We start from the raw sequence: 20,896 nt of genomic DNA, 5'->3' as shown, positions 1-20,896 counted from the left end.
CACAGTTCTTCCTGACACGGTGGGCCACCCTCCAAAATACACATAAGTACAATCAAATCTCATTTAACTAAAATTACAGTTAAGCCTTGTTGGCAAATCATCTGCTTACTGGGTCACTTTTTCGGGAAAAATAAAAAAAACTGTCCTGTATAGCCCTCTAATTTTATCAAACTCTTGACAATGTATCTTTAAATTCCGCTTTAGAGAAGCCACTTTGTTGAAGCACCCCTTCAAACATTTGCTTCAAAATAGAAAATTCTTCATACAATAAGTTTGACAGTCATTCAACAAAGCATGGCTTGCAATATGGGAAGGGCTGTAAAGCCAATATCTCCTAGATAGCTTAGTAGTATCTGGGATATATTGGTAGAGCCAACATCAGCTATAGTAGATCTACTATAGCAGGTATTGGTAGCGCCAGTTGGTTTTGAGGAAGCTCGGCGAAGAGGCCCAGCTCCAGTAAGAGGGCAAGTGACAAAGATTCCCAATTTTTTTTCTAATCTGGATGAAAAAGGTTTACTTCTTCAGTTCACTATTTTCAAGTTTTTTTTTTCCACTGAAAGGAAAAAGAAAAGCGAATTTTTTTTTTTTTTTAGCTCGGGGTGAAAATTTAAACTATCAGACAAGACTACAATTTTATTTATAGAAAAGATTTTTTTTTTTTTTCTCTGAGGTGTTATTAAAATGGTACGTATCTGGCACATGGTTTTTGACAGAAAGACATCAGAGCAACGAATCAGGCCAATAGCCAGAAATTTCGTTCGGGGGGGACCAAAGTGATAGAACAATAGATTTGGCCATTTTTTCCCCTTTTTCGGTCATTTTCTCACATTTCGGGGAGACCCACACCCCCAACTCCCCTCACCTCGCTGCGACCTTGCAACGAATGTCTCACTTTTTCACAGCACAATTTCCACTTCTTGCGCTTTCTTCACAATTTTGAAAATTCAAATTTCCAAAAACGACCAATAGCGCATTCAGGTGGGAGTTACGGAAATGATATCTCATGCATCATATTGTGGCTTATAATGCTTTTGTTATTAAAAAATGAATAAAAATGCGCATTGATTCAAACGCTGAAAAATAAGCGCAAATGACATAAAAAAACTTTTTAATGTCATCAAATGTTAATGGTTTCTGTTTTTAGGTAATTTTTTAGCGTGAAAACTAAAAAAAAAAAAAAAAAAAAAAAAAATTGGATTAGATATGACACCATCTTTAACTTTTATAATACAGGCGAACTTGGATAAATCGAATTTTAGGAATTCCTATTGAGTTTCCTGTATTCAATTTAATATTGAAATTACCTGATTAATTCGAATTACACTTGGCCAAAAAATTAGGAACACCCTCTCACTCAAATTTCGATTCGTCTGTGCAGCACGGCACGTGCGCCGACGTAATAAACCGGATTTACTGATAAAAAGCTTTCTCCTGGTTAGAAGCACCTGCTGATAACGTTGCAATTTATGTGGAAAACGAGATTTGAGTGAATTTGAACAATATCGCAATTAAACTTCCTGACATCTTCTGTAATCCGCTTTCGTACTGTCTTACAAAGTTCTGCATTGAAAAAAATTATGAGAGAATAGATTTAAAGGGAATTACGCGTAAAATTGAAATTTTAACATTACGACAGGAATTTCAATAAAAATTATATGCGGAATTGAGACTAAAAAAATTTATGTGGATCAGGATTCAAATTACACATGAAATTTTAATTTAAAAAAATCACAACTGAAACAAAAAAAAATAAATTTCAGTTGAAAATTATGAATGCAGAGGCGGCTCTTGGCCACATAGGGCGGCGCCTGAAATTCCGAGATATAAAGGAAAAATTCTTACCAAAAAAATATTAGGGAAAATGGTTCTGTCAGCTTTAGGAGGGGGCAACAAATCCGAGGTGAAGAGCAGCGCCGTCTTGACGGAATCCAGGGACAGAACTAGATACTTTTTCAGTCGGGACAAGCTCGCATTTCGGTGTCCCCGTGTAATGTAAGAGCAGTTAAAAGGTGAATTCGGCTCCCCCACTAGTCCAGCGCCCGGGCTCCAGATCTGTATAATTCCCTTAGTTACGGCGTACCAATTTAAACTCTTACGTATTCTTGGAAATTTCAACAGATCATTTTCGCGAGGCCTCCTCTGCACTTGAGCACCCCCCCCCCCCGTTCCCCGGGACGTGTCCGGGTAGACCCATGCGCATGGCCCCACAAAGTGGGGGCTGACAGGGCTCTAGCCTTGCGGCCCGGGATAGTTCGCATTTTTGTGTTTTTTCACGCTATAAATTAACTACAGAAGGGGCCCGTGAAAAGTCTGATCGGGGCTCCCCCGCAAAAGATTCCAGCCCCGCTCCAGGATGTGGGGCCATGCCCATAAGACCAACACTAGCTAAAGCAGATTTATGCTTTAGGTGGTGTTGATAAGACTGCACTGGCAACATCAGGTGGAGCAGAAAGCCTCATTCCAAGCACTAGTGAGTAGACAAAGAAAAATGATGTGGTCATGGCCCCCAGGCTGGGATCTTTTACGGGGCCCCCCGACCAGACTTTCACGGGGCTCCTTTATGATGAATTTATAGCGTGAAAAAACAAAAAAGATTAAAATCACACCGGGGCCTTATCAGCCCACCTCTTGGATGTGGTACCCTACAGGAGGTGCACCCAAACCATGGTGAAAGAACAAAAAAAACATTTTTTCTGTGGTTTTTTTTAGCAAATGCTGGAATTTTGAATTTGGAGGGGGGTGGGCAGAGAAGCACGAAAGATTTCGTACGGGGTGAACATTTTCTCTAGAGCTGCCTATTTGTTTGGAATTATCATTGGAAGTATTGGAACATTAAAAAAAAGTAGAATAAAAAAGAAACGAGCTCCGGCAAAGGAAGGGGGGAAAAAAAAGGAAGCGTGGCCAACGCGTTCTTAGGAGGGAACATGGGGTCTTGAGAAGAGATCGGTTGTGAGTTCAGAAGAATGGTGGTGCGTCGTGAGCGAAGCGGCTCACGGTCATTTCCGACCAATCACAGGCGGCCTTTTAACAGGTCACGTTACACGCCAAACAGCCAACATGAGCAGACAATGTGCGAAAAGAGCGCATTCCGCTCATGAGCCCTCACGGTTCTTTTCACTGCATTTGCAAAAGCCTGCTGAAGCCGAGGCGTACACATAACACAAATTTATTAAACATTTTAACACAAATTACCAAGACACAAATAGAAGACAACTAAGAATCAGACAAACTGAACGTGAACATGCTTCTCTGTATGAGTCAGCGAGTGATACAGTATATATGAAAGATCTTCGTCAGGAGTTGGGGGGAGGAGAGTTTAGTTTTAGTTCCAGTCTCAAAGTCAAACCAAAACCAAAGATGTTCTTCGTTTTGCGGTAAACAGTGTCCGCCTGACCTGCTATTGGGAGTTTCTATATCAGTGCGAGTGAGCTCAATTAACAGGAAATTGTTGATTTATATGCCTTCAGTTGTACGAGATACTGCATTACATTTGGTTGGAAATGAGGATACAGTACTGTATGAAGAAATTCGCTCCAGAATCACTTGTTTGTTGAAACACAATTTCCCATAAGTTTCTATGGAATATTGTTTAATTTATTCCATTTGCTCAAAATTTAAAGATAAGTTTTTTAACACACCAAGGACTTATAAAGACGATAAAAACGGACGAAACGATAAAATGAATAGCTTCGAAATTGAAATGAATGAGAATTTATAGGAGTATGAGATCTTTTTATTTTACACTATGCACACACAATAAACACTAGCTTTATTCCACTTAAGCCAGTGCTAACACAACGCAGTCGAGTGTGTAGATGTCCCCACCCGTTTGTGTTTTGGTACATCTGGAGAAAAGGTTACAAAGGGGGATGCGAGTTAATCGATGCTCGAGTGACATTCTAAAATTCAGCTCATGATGCAGCTAATTTACGTCATTGCATGCATCTGTATCAAAGAAAATGATCATTAATCGCATCCGTTAGCCAAGGCAGAAAAACCGCTAAAAAAATAGTTTGCCAAAAAATTTACAAGCGGAAACATTTGTTAGCCAAGGCACTGTAACTATGTTCTCAATAAACTGACGATGCATTCAATTTTCAAATCCGATTTGAATAAAACCATGCCAATATTTTCTCATCCAAATGCTTAGATAATCTCCAAACCCCTCTTCCTGCCTTATTATATATATAAGTAAGCAAATACAAAACCCTATTTTTCCCTATTGGTGCTTAGGGGCCATTCAAGTATTACGTAAGCAGATTTTTAGCCATTTTTTTTTGACCCCCTTCCTTGTCAGCAGCCTAGAATATTTCATATCTTCAAAAAAGGTGGTTGATGACGTAAGAAACCTTCAACCCCCCCCCCCTTGTCATCAAAAGTCAACAAATCCGAAACCCCCCCCCCTCGATGCTGACGTAATACTTGAACGGCTGTGCGAATAATAGAAATGTACAAATACACTGCTGGCCACCCAAATTGCAACACCAAGAAAGACAAGAGATATCGCAATAATATTTATTTTGTAGATAACATGTTGACCAAGCATCAAATGATTAAATTTATAGACTTCTGTGAAGTGTGGTTCCTGCCAAAATCAGTAGCCAGAGTAGCCGCCATTGTTGGAGATCACCGCTGCCACACGCCTCGGCATTGATTCAAAGAGACTTTGGATGTGTTCTTGGGGTACAGCAGACCAAGCAGCTTCCACGCGTTGCCAAAGTTGATCTGGTGTGGCAGCTGGGGATGTAATCTGGGTCAATCATTGAGCAACCATGGACCACATGTTTTCTATCGGCGAAAGATCCGGAGAGCGAGCTGGCCAGGGAAGCGGTGCATAACGCAGCTGTTCAGCATCCTCTCTCCACGGTGTCTCCAGACTCGAATCCGACCATCGTGGTGTTGCAGACAGAAGCGTGACTCGTCAGTAAAGACAATTTCATTCCATTGTGCCGTCCACATCCTTCTTTCATCGCACTATTGGCGGTGGAGACGTCTGTGGTTCTGCGTCAAGGGTAGACGAAGCAATGGACGTCTTGCGGACAGACCACTCTGCTGCAAACGGCGTCGAATGGTACGCGCAGACACTGGATGATGCGGTACAGACTGAATGTGCTGTGCTATGGTTCGTGATGTGGCAGAGCGATCCGTCACTGCCATACGCACAATACGCCTGTCATCACGTGAAGTGGTGCACTGAGGTGGATGCGATCGAACACGTCGGTCCGTCGTACCCTCCTGCATCCAACGATCACATATCCGCATTACAGTTGTTTGGTTTCGTCCAACACGACTACCGATTTCCCTGAAAGATAATCCACAATCTCGGTAGGCCACTATCCTTCCTCTGTCGAACTCGGATACTTGATCAAAAGATGATCGCGGTTTTCTACGAGGCATAATTGATCGTTTTTTTGAAAAAACCACAAGAAAAACACAATTGCCGTACTTCAAATCGTCGAAATCTCCAAGCCTTAAATAAAGTTGAAGTGGCGCCACAGGCGCGCGTGATGTGTGTCTGCTCTGAAATTCTAATCATTTGCATATCTCACCTCCGCTAATGCATGTTGTAAATTTCATATTATTTGCATGCTTCCTTCAGGGCGTTGCATTTACTGTGGCTAGCAGTGTAATTATACACAGTGGGGGAAAAAAAAATTTTAACACAATTTTTTATCAAGTCATATTATTGAATGACGTTTAACATAAGTAAACAAAGTTGCATAGTCCCTAAGGCAATTAGAAATGAACATGATTTTATATATTTTTGAAACTGAAATCCTTTTTTTAATTGCTGCTTGTATTTCTATAGGTTAAAAATGCTATTTTTCATAGTATTTTGTAATCATCAACCATTTTCAATCCACTACTGGATGAAGGTCTAAATTTTTCCATTTTGACCTGTCTGATGCTTTAGCCATCCAGTTGACTCCAGCCACTTTTCTGATCTCGTCGATCCATCTTGCGCAGGGACGCCTTCTCGGACGTTTAACACCAGGGGGTACCAATATAGAATACCCGTGGTCCATCTGTTGTCCTGTCTTTTTGCAATATATCCACCCCATTTCCATGTTTAGACGTTTAATTCTTTGCATGATATCATATATCTTTGTATGGTTCCTCTTATCAAAGTGATTCGTTTTCTGTCTCTTCTTGTGATGCCTAGCATACATCTTTCCATGCTCCTTTGCGTTGTCTGTATCCTTTGTATCACAGGCCATTTTATAAGAAATTTAAACTTGTGGGGCACTCGAAGCGGAGTAAGCTCCAATGTGTTCGTACAAATGACATAGCAGGCGGAAATGTCACAAAGATTTCAATAAAATTATTTTTTAATAGAAATATTAATAAAAGTATTAATAAATTAATAAAAGTATTAATAAATAAATTAATTAAAGTATTAATTAATTACCCTACTTTTGGAGACGGTTGCAAAATATATATATAAATCTGTGTATATATATATATATATATATATATATATATATATATATATATATAAAAACAGTATATATTATTCGCAGAAAGTCTTACAAATTTGTTTTTAATTTTCTTTTTTTCCCAGTTGTAAAATAATCGTAAGAATCCTGAAGAGATTAAAGTAAGGGCAAAAAGTCATCATTGGATTAAATTTATCAAAAAATCATAATCTCATATGACCTTTCCTTGTTTTCTTCATATTCAGATAACTTTTAAGCATAATCCGAAAGTTAAATAAAAATTATGGGAGAATCAGGGTTGAATAAAAACTATGCCGTGATCTGGTCTCTTGAAAGTCGTATATAAACGGGGGGGGGGGGATTCTCTCTCCACTGTATTTCTTTTTTTCTTCATTCCCCTCTCTTCGGATCTGGAGACCACCTAATGTTCGAATTTAGATGGTCTTGTGATACTTACACTGATGTTTATCTATCTATATTGCTCAAATAAAATGTTTTAACCCCAGCATCTGATGACAATCCGGTAACTTTAGATATTTTTTACTGCCAGGGTATATAACTAAATCGTTTTCACTTTAATGAGCATAAAAAAAAATCAATCAATGGTCCTATCTTTCGCCTCTCGGCCATCCTCCACCTGTTCTTTGTCTGACTTTTCACGAGAGCAAACGACCTATTCCAGAGAAGTTACTCCCTGGAAAACTTATTTTTTCAGTTGAATTTTCCTTCTTGAAAGAAAAAATCAGTCATAAAAAATCGGTCTCGCAAATATCGAAATCTTTTTGTGTGAGTTTTTTCTTCGACTCCCTTCATATTGGTAGAGTTTGAAGTTGAAGCTGCTTCAGGAAAACAAAAAAAGGGCTTTGCCCCACCAGTGGTAATTTTTTATCTTTACTGGTGGGGCAAAATCCCCACCAGTTAACATGTAAAAAAAAAAAGGCTTGTATCATCTTGCTTGTGAGTGTCCATGTTTCAGCTCCATAAGTCAGTGCTGGTAGCACACACTGGTTGAACACATTTCTTTTCAGGCATAATGGCTGACTCTTGAGAATTAGTTTCTCCAAAAGTGCTCCATCCAATCTTGATCCTTCTGTTTATTTCATTAATGATTCCGCTGTCCATGATAATTTTTTGTCCCAGAAATACGTAACTTTCTACTTCTGTTGTTGAGCAAGATCGTCCTCTAAAGTCATGTTGAACTCCTTTGCATCGTAGTCTTTTGCAGATTCATTTACAAGCCCACCTCAATACTTGCCTTTGCCAATTCTTGTATCATTTCTTCTAGTTCGTCTGTATTACTGCTGATAATAATGTCGTCGGCAAAACGTAAATGGTCGAGAAATTCTCCATTTATTTTAATTCCTTTCTCGGTCCAATCCAGTTTTCTGAATAATACTTCCAAGGCCGCATTTGAAGGCTCTAAGCACTTAAATAATTCTCGGTGCCCCCCCCCCCCCCCCGGCATTATTGAATCCATCAATTGAAAAAAAATTGGGGTAGACACGCACACACGACCCCAAGTGTTGACGTGAATACATTCTGCGATTTGAATCTCGTGGTAGGTAATGACAATTAAACAAAATTAAATAACTAACAGACGATACTAATGTTATCTATATGCATTCCGTACCATACGAGATACAGCGTAAAAGAATTTCGTTACGAAAGCTGACCGCGAGCCTGGTGCCCAGACCAAAGAAGAGGTATTAAAACCAGATCATTGGATTTGCTTTAACGATATCTACCCGCAGACATCAAAATCACTGATATACTGTGTACTGAATACTTCTTGAGATATGAGCGTTCAAATTATTTCGTTTCGAAAAGTTTCGCAGCTTTTTGCGAATGCACCCAGTATCGTCAAATGATTTAAAAGACTTATTCACCTAAAAAAAACACGCTGGATGAAATTATATATTAAAGAAGTAAATATCTAAGGCAGAATATATAATGTGTGAATATATCTACGCGCACACTTCATTTATTTGAAAGGTCCAACCATGGCCCCCACATCCTGGAGCAGGGCCCCAGGCTGGGATCTTATGCGGCCCCCTTTATGAATTTAAAGCATGAAAAAACAAAAAGGGTGAAAATCATCCCGGGCCTCAGGGCTGGAACTTTGTCAGCCTACCCCTTGGGGGTGCCATGGTACCAACCCCCTCCTTCCCACTTTTTCTAGTTTTGCAAATTCTCTGATGACATCGTCAAAATCAATGCCACAACTCATCTGCTTGTACTTTTAGTTGAGATGAGGCGTGGGTGGGCCCGCTGTATTTTCGTCGTTCGTCCGGGCCGGTGCTGTAGTGCAGGGTGACTCTCACCCGTCTTATCATTTCTGCTATGTTGATAACTCCGCGCGCGTATTTTTTCTTTATAACTTCATGTTCTTTTAGTAGCTTCTCAATGTAGGCAGGATCTTCTGCCTCTATATAATTTTTTGGGATCTCGTCCCCGGAGATGTCTGTATCCTCTTCCAGTATGGTGTCCCTCTTTCTCCGCTCAGGGCCCGATGTTCTTTTCCGTTGCGGCGCTCCAGGGATAGATGTCTGAGGGGTCGTCTATTCTCTGTCGCCCTTAGCCCTCAATGTTTTCTTTCCCTTTCTTGTGATCCTGGTTGTTCCGTTTTTCATTGTCTGTTTTCACCAGGTATGCACACTTCGAGTATTTTTCGGGCTGCTCATTGAAAAGGTCTAGAACCTCCTCGAGTCCTGCTTCTCCTGATGGCTCGAAATGGTCCTCAATTCCTCCGACGAAGAACCTGGAGATCCTCTCTCTGTTTGGGGCTCCGTTTTTTTCGGCGGTTGTATCACGATCAGGAGTGCGGCAGCATTTCTGCAGCAGGTCTTCGATGATGTGTGCTGCTACTTTGGAACCCTCTTTTCTCGTGGGGCTTTGGTTTGTTCCATGGCTAAAGGTTGTGTTCTGGTTGTTTCTTCCTGTTCTCTGCTCTCCGTTTGCGTCTCTTTGCGACTTTTTATTTCTTCGGTAGGGATGATGTGGTCTGCGGGTTCTCCTTTGCTCTGTCTATCTGCTCGGTCTGCTCTAATTTTTAGGGTCCGAAGGAGGAGTTTTAGTAGGTTGAGGTAAAGTCTCTTGATGGTTTAAGTCGTTTAAGTCTCTTCTTTAATTTTGAAAATTGCGAAAACTAGCATTCTTCCGAAGTAATAATGAAACCTATTGTTAAAAAAAATGACCAATGCTCTTAACAATTACTGTAAGAAAAGAAATGATCAAATTTCTCATTTAGCTCATACGAAAGCTAAAGAAAGGAAATTAAATCTTTGAAGTTATTAAAACTGTTTAATTGACGAGGATATGTGTTGTATAGGAGATAGTGTTAGCATTGATTTTTAAATTTTTTTCATTGTTTCAAATCATTGCTCAGATTAGATCAAGGGGATATATTTTGTTAAATAAAAAAAAAAATTTTCATTATGTTTCATTTGTCATTTTATTTGATGTTAACAAACAGAACTGCTTATCTCGAAATACGAGATCAATGTTAAGAGTCCAACACATTGTTTGACAAGGATTGCAGTTTGCAGATGCTCAATGTTTTTCTTTTGGATGGCTGAAGAAAAATAAACAATGTTTTTCTTTTGGATGGCTGAAGAAAAATAAACAATGTTTCCCAGACATTCATTGAATATTTAATTACAGAAAAAGATTTTTATTCAGAAAAATCGATTTTTTTCACTTAAATTTAAAAGGTTCTATTTGAAATTAGTCATTTATTTAAATATTGTGTGCCGTTAATATGAAGAGAAACAAAAGTTGGAAACAAAACATGTAAAAAAGCATCAGCGCTCTCAACTTTTTTGTTTTAGATCTTTCATTTTTGAGGGATTTTAACGTAAATCATTCTCGCATAATAAAAGATAATTTTGATACAATTCACCGTACCCTTAACCGACTGACGGTCCTGCACGTATATTTACGTGTGAAGTTGATGCCTTCCAAACGGTCTAGGCCGTATTTTTACGTGTGAACTTTTTGACTTCCAAATGGTCCTGGCCGTAAATATACTGCCTTGCTTTCCCCCCATAAAGAATCACTAAGCTGGCTTAGCATACGCCCCTCTCTTTTCTCCACAAAATGACCATTGTACTCGCAACAGCGCTGGGCGTTGAAAACGACAAAATGGCTTCTGCCTCTTCGGCGGGAGGGGACAGTTTTCAATTAACTTAGCAGATAGACGTTTGACAAGCAGCTCTCGAATAGTCAGTTCAAAGAAGCCTTAATCCTTTTGTAAACGAAGAGGAATTTTCAGAAAGTATAAGAAAGGCTGCTCTTCAGCAAGAAATGCCCCACCTAAAAGGCACGTCTTTATCTTATTATAGAAATTCTTATCGCTTGATTGTAGGATATGTACTGGCATTCACTTTTATTTTGGCATGAAAAAATTACATCGTATTAAAACTCATTGACTGCGAAACACTGAATGCATAGAGATAAACAGGATTCCCCCCCCCCCCCGAATTGTGACATCCTGGCTTTCCAGTGATTTTAATTTTTTACAGTATAGGCGAAATTTTTTAATTTTATTTTTCATTTGTTTATCTTTACCTCTTTATCACTACTCAAGTACGATACGGCAGAACCTCAATTATCCGATGTGATTGGAAAGCCCTACATCAGAAAACCAAATACAGTATCATGTTTATTTACGCAGAGCATAATTGATACCAGTGTTTCTTAACTCCTTTACCCTACCCCCTGTAACCCTCTTTGGACCATGTTTTCTTCTCACTTCTTGTTTCTTGGCCTTTGCCTGGGCCCCTAACCTCACTCAGCAGACTAAACCGTTTCAAAGTATACAAACTATTTTCTTTTTGAAAAAATTTATAGTGAAAGCGAAAATTTTATAAACAAAGACTGTCATAGTGTCTGTCAAGATTGTCATGCCTCTAGAGTCCAGCGAGCTTCCCTCTTGTGAAGGTTATATGCTGGGCAGTGATGCCAAGATCACGCCAACCCACCCCCTCCCGCGTGCAAAGTGATTTACGGGAAGGGGGGGGGGTTCAATATTTCGATGGAAGTAACAGCTTACATATTTACATACTTTCGAAAATTATTGTGTGCCAGAATTTTATCATGTAGGCCCCATGAAGACATTATACCCCCCGGACTATGCCTGGATCAGCCCATACTTGTGAACCAGAGTTGGGCGAACATACACAGAGAAAGCATATGGGAACGTATGCGCATCACATTTGTGGTAAGGCATACATAACATGTATGGAATTCTATTAGCTTTGCGCAAACTATGCCATGCTAATGTTCAGTGAAATCGAGAATGCGGCTCATTTGCAATACCTAAATCCACGCATGTATTCAATCTCTGCAACATTTCATTGCTCAGTTGATAATTTTCAGATAGTACCAGTGCTTATGCAAATATATACATTTTTATATCATTGTTCATCACTTCGTTGAGCAATGTTCTAAAAAATAAATAAGGCAAGGGCACTCGTGTGTGGCTTTTTTTTTTTTTTTTAATTTTATCGGTTATAGTAAGAATTAAAAAAAAAAACAGTTGGAAGTGGAAATAAATATAATCATGTTATCACATTGTTGACCGGTCATGAGTAAATTCGAACTTTCAAGCAGGATAAACCTGTAACCCCAGCGATTCTCAACCGGTGCTCCACTTCCCAGGGGCTCCGCGGTGACTCGAGGAAAATAAAACAAATCAGTAACTTTGATAGATAAATAAAAAATAAGAGGCCTACAAGGTTCTACCATAAAAATTATATGCAAAAAGTGTTCCTCGAGTGAAACAGGGCTTCGCCATAGAAATTATATACTGAAAAGGGCTCCGCGAGTAAAAAAAGGATGAGAACCGCTGCTGTAACCGTTCATTAAGTTAAAAAACCACAGAAAACAAACTTCGGTAGACCACCACTCTGCCGCCAGTGAGGTACAAATCTGGATGCTCGTGATGAGATCCCAGAATGATGTCCACGCGACGACACAGTAGCTCTAGAATATACTAAGTGGCCACGGGTGAAAATCCAGTAAAAAAGTATTGTGCTGTAAAAGCTGAGCCACGGCTTATGATTAAGCATTACGTACGAAAAAAAAAAAAAAAATGTGCAGCTCATCCATCAATTCCTCACACTTATGTGACAGGACATGAATGAGCTTGTACGTGCTCATCAAGCACAATGCCTCAACATTGAACGAAAAAAAAGTACATTTAAATTTAAAAATAAAATACAATTTTTTTATTGTATCTTCTGTGGTCATTTACTCACACTTCTTATAAAAAGTGTGCTCATTGTACAAACGAAACATCCAAATGGTTGACTGACTTTTTTTTTTCCATCTAAGATAGTGATCTGGTGGCCCAGCCATTAGATACGTCGGAAGAGTTACGAAACCGTGGGTGCTTGACTTGAGCTTTACATGGAAACTATTGATCCCTGAATGAATTTTGGAGGTGCTCAGATCAGTGGTACAGAATACTGTAGGTACTCGATCACTCACTGCATCCTCTGGCTCCACCCCCACTGCCAATCATCCCCCTAAATGCCAGAATTTTACTTATATATTGTGGAATCTTGACTAAGTACTGCACTGTCAGTTCCCTTCCCCCAACCCACAAGAAATTTCTGGCAACGGCTCTTCCAATAGCACCATTGTCCACATAATAGAAAGGTCTTACAGGTCTTGAGGTCAAACAACCTAACATAACATTTATTTGCACAATAATGTTTTTAGGAAGAAATTTAACGATCAAACGGGCCACAGCAATTGAATTCAATTAGTGAGAAAAACTAATTTCTTAGCAAAACAATTAACGTATTCCCCCACATTAGCTGGCATGCCGGGAAACAGTGGGACATACCAGCATGCTGAAAATATCCGTATTTTCCGGAATGCCGATAAATTTGATTCACGGATTCTGGAAAATTCTTGAATATCTTTATTTTTTATTAATTTCTTATCAGGAAAATAAATTATACATATCCGCGGAGCCAACAATGATGGCTCTTACTGGATGTTAGTGAAAATAAACAGTTGAATATTTAATATTAGAATGAATAACTGAATGGGAGGAAGAAGGAAATGAAATATTTCAGAGAGAATCTGAAATATTGTTCAATGTCGGTACTGTAATTGAAAGAAGGTAAAATTTGATTAGTCTTCTATACATGCGTATGAACAGGGCCGCAACTAGATGCTTGGTCACCCGGGGCAAGCGCGCATTTTTACGCCCTCTTGTAATGGTAAGGGAGAGGTTTCAGAATGAAATTTGCACCCCCTCGGAATCAGCGCCCGGGGTACGAGACCCGTCTGCTCCCCCTAATTGCGGCCCTGTATATGAATGAAGGCTGACAGTTGAATTCATATCAGATGGCATGGAGTAATAAAATTCAGGAACTATGTAAGTAAAATACTTTCTTTTCAAAGTTTTATGAACACAAGATAATGCATAGATTCAATTTATTCCTGAGGAAGAACGAGACAAATTAATATTTAAAGAAAACGAGGAAGAGTGATTTAGAAAAAAAAATATATATATATAAACTTTATTCGGAAAGTCCACTGATTCAGCTGAATGCATGCTGTGATCCTATTATAACCTCACTTTTTCCGGCATGCCGAAAGTGGCCAAGACCACAACATACAAAAAGCTGGTGCCCCTCGTGTTTTACGGCATGCCGGCCAATGCGTGGGAATACGGTAAGTTTGTTGAAATTTTTGAGTAAAATAATTTGGTAGTTGTTCAAATCAGCGCTCGTGTGTAATCACTTCCATTTTGCCCAGATCTTTACTTGAAAAGTAAAAAATACGTTGGCAGAGGAATGGGAAAAAAAGACGAGCCCACAAAAAGCCAAGTATTGTACTTAGTTTGAATCCTTTTACGAGAGAACACACCTTTTCTTTTCCTCTCCTACAAAGAAGCATTCAACAGTGGGCGGAACAAAAATTTCAAACCACACAACACTAAATCCGATATCCCGCTGTTTGTACGGGGGGAAGGAAAAATGGTTGGATTTTTTTCGAAGCAGTTTTGTGACAATTACCTGAACCTTTTTCAAGTAGATTTTCTCAACACCCTCAAACCGTCAGTCGGTTAAGTCTGAAAAAATTAAAACAAGAAAAGCAGTTGGACAAATTGTTTTGTCAGTGAAAGCAGCACTCGCATAAACAAAAGTGCTACCAGGAGGAAAAAACCAGACCAAATTTCAAAATGAAATGTTTTTATTTTGAAAATTATATAAAAATTCCTAATCAGTTGCGATAATCCGCACACAAATATATCAAGTACGAATCCGAATTGACAAGAATAGCTTCTACAGCCACGATAGAATGGAGATGGCCCTGGACAGTCTCGATTTTTTCTGTTTGTCCCGGTTTTTCACATATTTTCAACGAAGCCAACTTGACTTATATTCTTCAAATCGGTGATTAAAATTATCTTCCCAATTCAGGAATTACATTACGATAATTGGGTTACCGCCCCCTTCAAATCTTGGGGATTGAAAACTATTTCTGGTATTTTAGAAAATTTTGGTTAATTTTGTGTCATAATTGGCGAAGCCGTGATTTGGCGATGTTCCGTATTTGCGAACCAAATTTCCCGTATTTTTCTCGAGGAAATATGGTCACTTTTGTCGTAGGAAAAGAGAAAGTTGCCCTTAGAGGAGAAATAGGGAATTTCGTCCTTTATTTCTTCTCAATGAAGTTGTCAATAACCCTAGTAATTTTTTTTAAAGATTCAGTCGAAAAATTGTGTTCCAGAAATTTTTTAAGTGTCTAAAAATGTCAAAAAATGTATATGCAGTTTAAGTGATGTGCTCCAAAAATAGTTTGATTTTATTAAACTGGACGGCACGAAAAAATGAAGTTGATTCGATTTTTGAGAAACAAAATATATTCCCGGTTGAGAGAAATGACACTTTTCCTATTCACCTCGGCATAATATCCATAAAACCGATATCGATTTATAATAAATATCGATGTCGAAATATTCGGAATTCGCGAATTACCACAAACGAATTTATTCTTAAAATCTTTTAAATGTTGATGGCGGGAGGAGGGGGGGGGGGGGTTGGTTCCAAACATAAATTAGATGTTTTTGAAAATTGTCATAATTGGCAATTTTGCCGCAATTTGTCGACTGTTTGTCGATGTCCCGTATTTGAAAATTGAATTTCCTATATTTTTCTCGAGGAAGTATGATAGCCAGGGATATCAGGGATTTGCAGTAGTCCTTCACAATCCCTCCCTTCCCGTTAAATTGAATTGAGATTGTATTGTTTTTGTGGTAGAAAAGAAAACCCAATCCTTTTTAAAAAGTTGAAAACCCTTTCTGTTGAAAAATGGTATAAAATATAGTGAACGCAGGATTTTATATTTTTTTCAAAAAAAAAAATAATAATCAGCTCAGTCACACAATTTTCGTCTAAACAAAATATGGTCACATCATTTACTGTCTCATAGCAACTTTTTAATGGGATGAAAAAAAAACTTGTTTGAAATGAAAGTAGATCCATTGTTTTATCTGGTAACAAATATAGATTGAAGTTATCACGTGTATTACAAAAATATTTTAAGAACATAATCCCATGAAATCATTGCCGCCCCATCAATGGCAGATCATTATCGTTATGCAATTTCTTAGTTAGAAAGATTATTCTTCAAATCAACGATTAAAATTTTCAAGTTGGCTTTTTTCTCCTCTAAGGAAACACCAGGACATTTTTGCAAAAAAGTCGGGACAGCCAAAAAAACAAAAATCAAGGACTGTCCCGAGAAATACGGGATGTATGGTCATTATATATATGACTGATATTACTGGTTTATAGTTTCGTTTTGTTGTTCATGCATTTGGCAATGCTGGTCGCCTGGTCTGTTGATTGTGTGTTGTTTACAATGTTGTAATCATTGTGTGACAGTAATTGAGTAGTTTTACCGCATGTAAAACTATGATCTATTGCTATTGGGTTAAGTGACGGGAGTCTTTGCCATGTCGGCACAGATTAAAAAAAGTGATGCATCCATTTCGCGCACAAAATCTCTTTTGACAAATATTAGTGATAACTGTAACATTGGCAGTAAAGAATCTTTCTTACCTAAAATTAGCGACAGCAGGGTAAAGAGCAATTTACCTCCAATAAAAAGTCAAACGATTGGACGATTCGATCGTGAACTGATTGATAATGCTCTCACAAGTTCGAGTAAATCGCCTAGTCTTCAGCTGCCAGTGGTCCGTCCTACAACTAGCAATGAGAGTTCATCAAGCAAGAAAACCATCAAACCAAAAACTCTTGTCGCTACCCCTGAGCAGGTCATGAAAATGTATATGCACAAACTTACACCTTATGAACATTACGAAATTTACTATTTTTCAGAAATATATTTCATTGGAGCGAATGCAAAAAAACGCCAAGGAATAATAGGTGCACCTCAAAATTGTGGTTATGATGACTGCACTGGATCATATGTACATGTGTCTCATGATCAGATCTCATACCGTTATGAAGTACTTAAAATCATTGGGAAAGGAAGCTTTGGACAAGTTATCAAAGCCTATGACCATAAAATGCATCAATTTGTCGCCCTTAAGATGGTTCGGAATGAAAAACAATTTTATAGACAAGCACAAGAAGAGATTAGAATCTTGGATCATTTGCGGAAACAAGACGAAGATAATACCATGAATATTGTACATATGTATGAACATTTTGTTTTTCGTAATCATGTTTGCATTACGTTCGAACTCCTCAGTATTAACTTATACGAACTAATTAAAAAAAATAAATTTCAGGGATTTAGCCTACAGCTTGTTCGTAAGTTTGCTCATTCTCTTTTGCAATGTCTTGATGGCTTATATAGGAACAAAATTATTCATTGTGATTTGAAACCTGAAAACATATTGTTGAAACAACAAGGGCGCAGTGGTATTAAAGTGATTGATTTTGGTTCTAGCTGCTTTGAAAATCAGAGAGTGTATACATATATACAGTCTAGATTCTATAGAGCACCTGAAATTATTCTTGGTTCAAAGTATGACATGGCAATTGATATGTGGAGCTTGGGTTGCATCCTTGCAGAATTATTGACTGGATGCCCATTGTTGCCTGGTGAAGATGAATCAGACCAACTCTCGTGCATGATTGAACTTCTAGGTATGCCTTCAGCCGCTCTGTTACAGAAGTCAAAACGGGTAACAACATTTTTTAATTCTAAAGGCCATCCTCGGTATTGTACCACATCTGTGCAACCTGATGGCAAACTAGTTTTCAATGGAGGACGATCTCGACTAGGAAAACTTCGAGGCCCACCAAATAGCAAAGATTGGATTCGAGCACTCAAAGGATGCGACGATGTACTATTTATTGACTTTTTAAAAAGGTGTTTAGAATGGGATCCATCCTTGCGAATAACTCCACCTGCTGCATTGCGCCATAGCTGGTTGCGTAGAAGATTGCCTCGTCCACCTCAAAGTACAAGTAATACAGCTGGTGGTGACCCACCAAAACAGACAATGGTTCCTGAGAGTACTTGCAGTGGTAGTATTGCTACTGCATCTGGTTCTAGTCATGTGCCGAAAGGAAATTCCTTTTCCTCTAAAAGAAGATCTACTGCAAGTAATGAATGGGAAGATAATCCATCTGGTAGTGAAGTTATGGTAAAGTTACCAGATATAAGAAATCTTCCTTAAAATTTGTGATATTTATAATTCCTTAGTTTTTAGAATGTCATTCAAAAAGTTACTTTTAAACTACATTTTATTTTGAATGATACAAAAAGGCAGCTTTGTTTAAATTTTCAGAAGCAACATGTTATGCCTCGTGCAACACAGGAATTTAGAGCATCTGAAAACTGTGTTAACCTTTTCAATGTCTTCATAATGTAATCTACAAAATGTTGTGTATGTTTTTTTGAATATGTATTACAAAAAGAGAGAAATGAAACACATTGAAAAGAAAAGTTGACATTTTTAAAATTCACAAACAATGTACATGATAAATGTAAAGTTGACCTACTGCAAGTCCATCCATAATTACATTGCTTAGAGCTTAATGTGGCTAACCTAATGACATGGGGAAAACAGTATTTCCTTGCAAGAAAAGGTTCATTATTTTAATAATGCCTAATCAAACTATGACAATTATATTCAAAGAATATTGTGTTCACACATTGTAAAACAGAAACAGGTTAATATAATTAAAAAGTTATCTCCCGTATTTTACATAAAGACATATCTTATTATTTCTTTATTACTAACTAAATTGTGCTCTATATCAGTGGTTCTCAACCTGGGTACTCGTCTCTTTGTGGCTCTAGGATATTCTGTGGGGGGGGGGGGGGGGGGAAGGGAAGGTACAGGTGAAAATCAAGCAGAAAGGGAGTATGGATGGACCCACGTCAAAAGTGGAGTGGACAGATCTAATGTATATGTGTATAAATGAGTTGACATCATTCTTACCCCCAGCAATAATTACCATGCCCCCCCAGACTTCCAAGTCTATCTTCGTCTATGAAAGGGAGTTCCTTGAAAAGTGGTTAAGGAGGACCATGAACAAAAAAAATGTAGCTGTAAAAAAATAAGGCATTTAAGTGAAATGTGGTGGGGGAAAAATTACCATTTTATTAGAATTAAAAAAAACCCACAGGGGCAGGGACTTACAGTACTCCAGTCAGAAAGTCTGAAGATGGGTCACTATGAATCAACTCGAAAATCAATTTGATAAATAGAAATAGGCTTGCTCCTGAATGGAGGGGCAGTGCCGTCTTAATGCATGGGTCTAGCAGGGCACAGCCCAGGGGCCTCACAAAAATGAGATATAGTTCAAATTGTCTAGGAGTATGCATGTAAATTTTCCCGGTAAGGCCTCAGAAAAATCACTTGCTCCGGGGACCCATGGTGCTCTCAAGGTAACCCTGGATGGGGGCACAAGAAGAAAATATGCTCCAAGGGAAACTATGGGCAAAAAGAAAATTAAGATCTGCTTCATATTACGTTGTCATGATTGCAATTTCCCCTTTAAAGTCAAAGTTAACATGACGCAATTCATTTCATTTATATTGGATATAACTTGCTGGGATCCATCAACATCGATGACAATATGTGAAAACAATGATGAAAAAGTCGTCATGCCATAACATGTCTTGTTTTTCAAAATCTCTGGCATCAGAAAAGTATGGCAACGTTTTCATCTTATAAATCACTGCAATCCAGATTTTTTTTTACCAGTTGGAATCCAAAACACTTTTTCCTTTTTATTCTTTGGTTTCTTAATCTGTGTTGGGCGCAAAAGTGCCTTATTCGACCAATCATAGTATTCTAGGGTTAACGGCGTATAGCTAAGAAAAAAAGTGATTGATAAAACTACATGTTAACTGCCTATACCTCTACGTCTCCAAGACTGAGTTAGTATTCTAGGGTTAACAAAGCAAACTAAACTTAACACCCGATTGCCTCATGAGAGAGAAAAGCTCACGACTAGCTCCGGGAATACAGTATGATGTGGGTGTAGTTTTTAGTGTTGAAGTGCTAAGCACCTTGGTATCCTTTTTGTGATGTGTCCTTAATCTTTTCAAAAGCTTTAAAAGGTGCTTAGTGTGTGAAATGAGTTAAAAGTCGGTCTGGCATTTGTGCCATGATGATGGTGCAGAATATATTAAATAAGTACACTGGGATCTTTGTGATCATAGGTCGAGAAAAAACGTAAAAAGGTCATTGCTCAAGATGGTGGTTGGCGAGTGACAAAATATATTTCTTTTTATTGTTAACTATTATTTTAAATAGGTGCGCGAGATAATGATGTTGATACATGATAACATAATATAAAAATTTAAGAATAAAGTTTATGCGGCACAACAATTATCTTGAGTACCTCTTTGAGCAATGTCTAAATTTTAATTTAATATGTTCACGACCCACAACCTCGCGACAACATGGACATGCACATACAGATACGATCTTTGTAGTATTTTTTTAAAAAGTTTTTTTTTTAAAGTCGTGGGAAAAAGTCTTCGAGTGGGTGCTAGACTTCCAATGCTTCCGCAATATTGTGCATATAAACAGGGCTATTGTGCATCGTTTACTGGCCCCTTTCCCATTCTTTCTAATGAACAATATTACCCACTCTGAGAATCACTACTTTGAATTATGAAAAATATATGTATAAATGGGAATCTCTGAAGATTTCTCAAATTTACCGTAAATTTTCTACCCTGTTGCTCTTTTATTATTGGATACGATTCTCACAGGTAGTTTCTTCAACCATAATATAGTTGCATTGTTCCATCTGCAAATATGTTAAGAGAAATAATTTTGAGAGAATGTTGGCTTAAATTTCCTCTGGTCAAAATTTCATTGCAAAGAAAAGAAAAACCTGTTAACCTTAAAAAAAAGATTTAGTTATATATTTTAGTGCACACTTTTATGACTAAAATCAGCCGAAAATAATTGAAACATTCAAAAGGGAAAAAAT

At 38.1% G+C, this 20,896-nt stretch overlaps 1 pseudogene; it reads left to right on the top strand.

Moving 5' to 3' along the window:
• Window positions 1–16,319: 16,319 nt before the first annotated feature.
• Window positions 16,320–18,724, top strand: LOC149080150 (dual specificity tyrosine-phosphorylation-regulated kinase 2 pseudogene; annotated as a pseudogene).
• Window positions 18,725–20,896: the final 2,172 nt, after the last annotated feature.

The sequence above is a fragment of the Pholcus phalangioides genome, unplaced genomic scaffold (genome assembly GCF_987345545.1).
Source record: "Pholcus phalangioides strain wild (caught in Gottingen) unplaced genomic scaffold, Ppha-v1.0 ptg000011l_1, whole genome shotgun sequence".
Taxonomy (NCBI): Eukaryota; Metazoa; Arthropoda; class Arachnida; order Araneae; family Pholcidae; genus Pholcus; species Pholcus phalangioides.
Note: the sequence above shows the minus strand (reverse complement) of the source record. Positions and strands in the feature narration are given on the sequence as shown.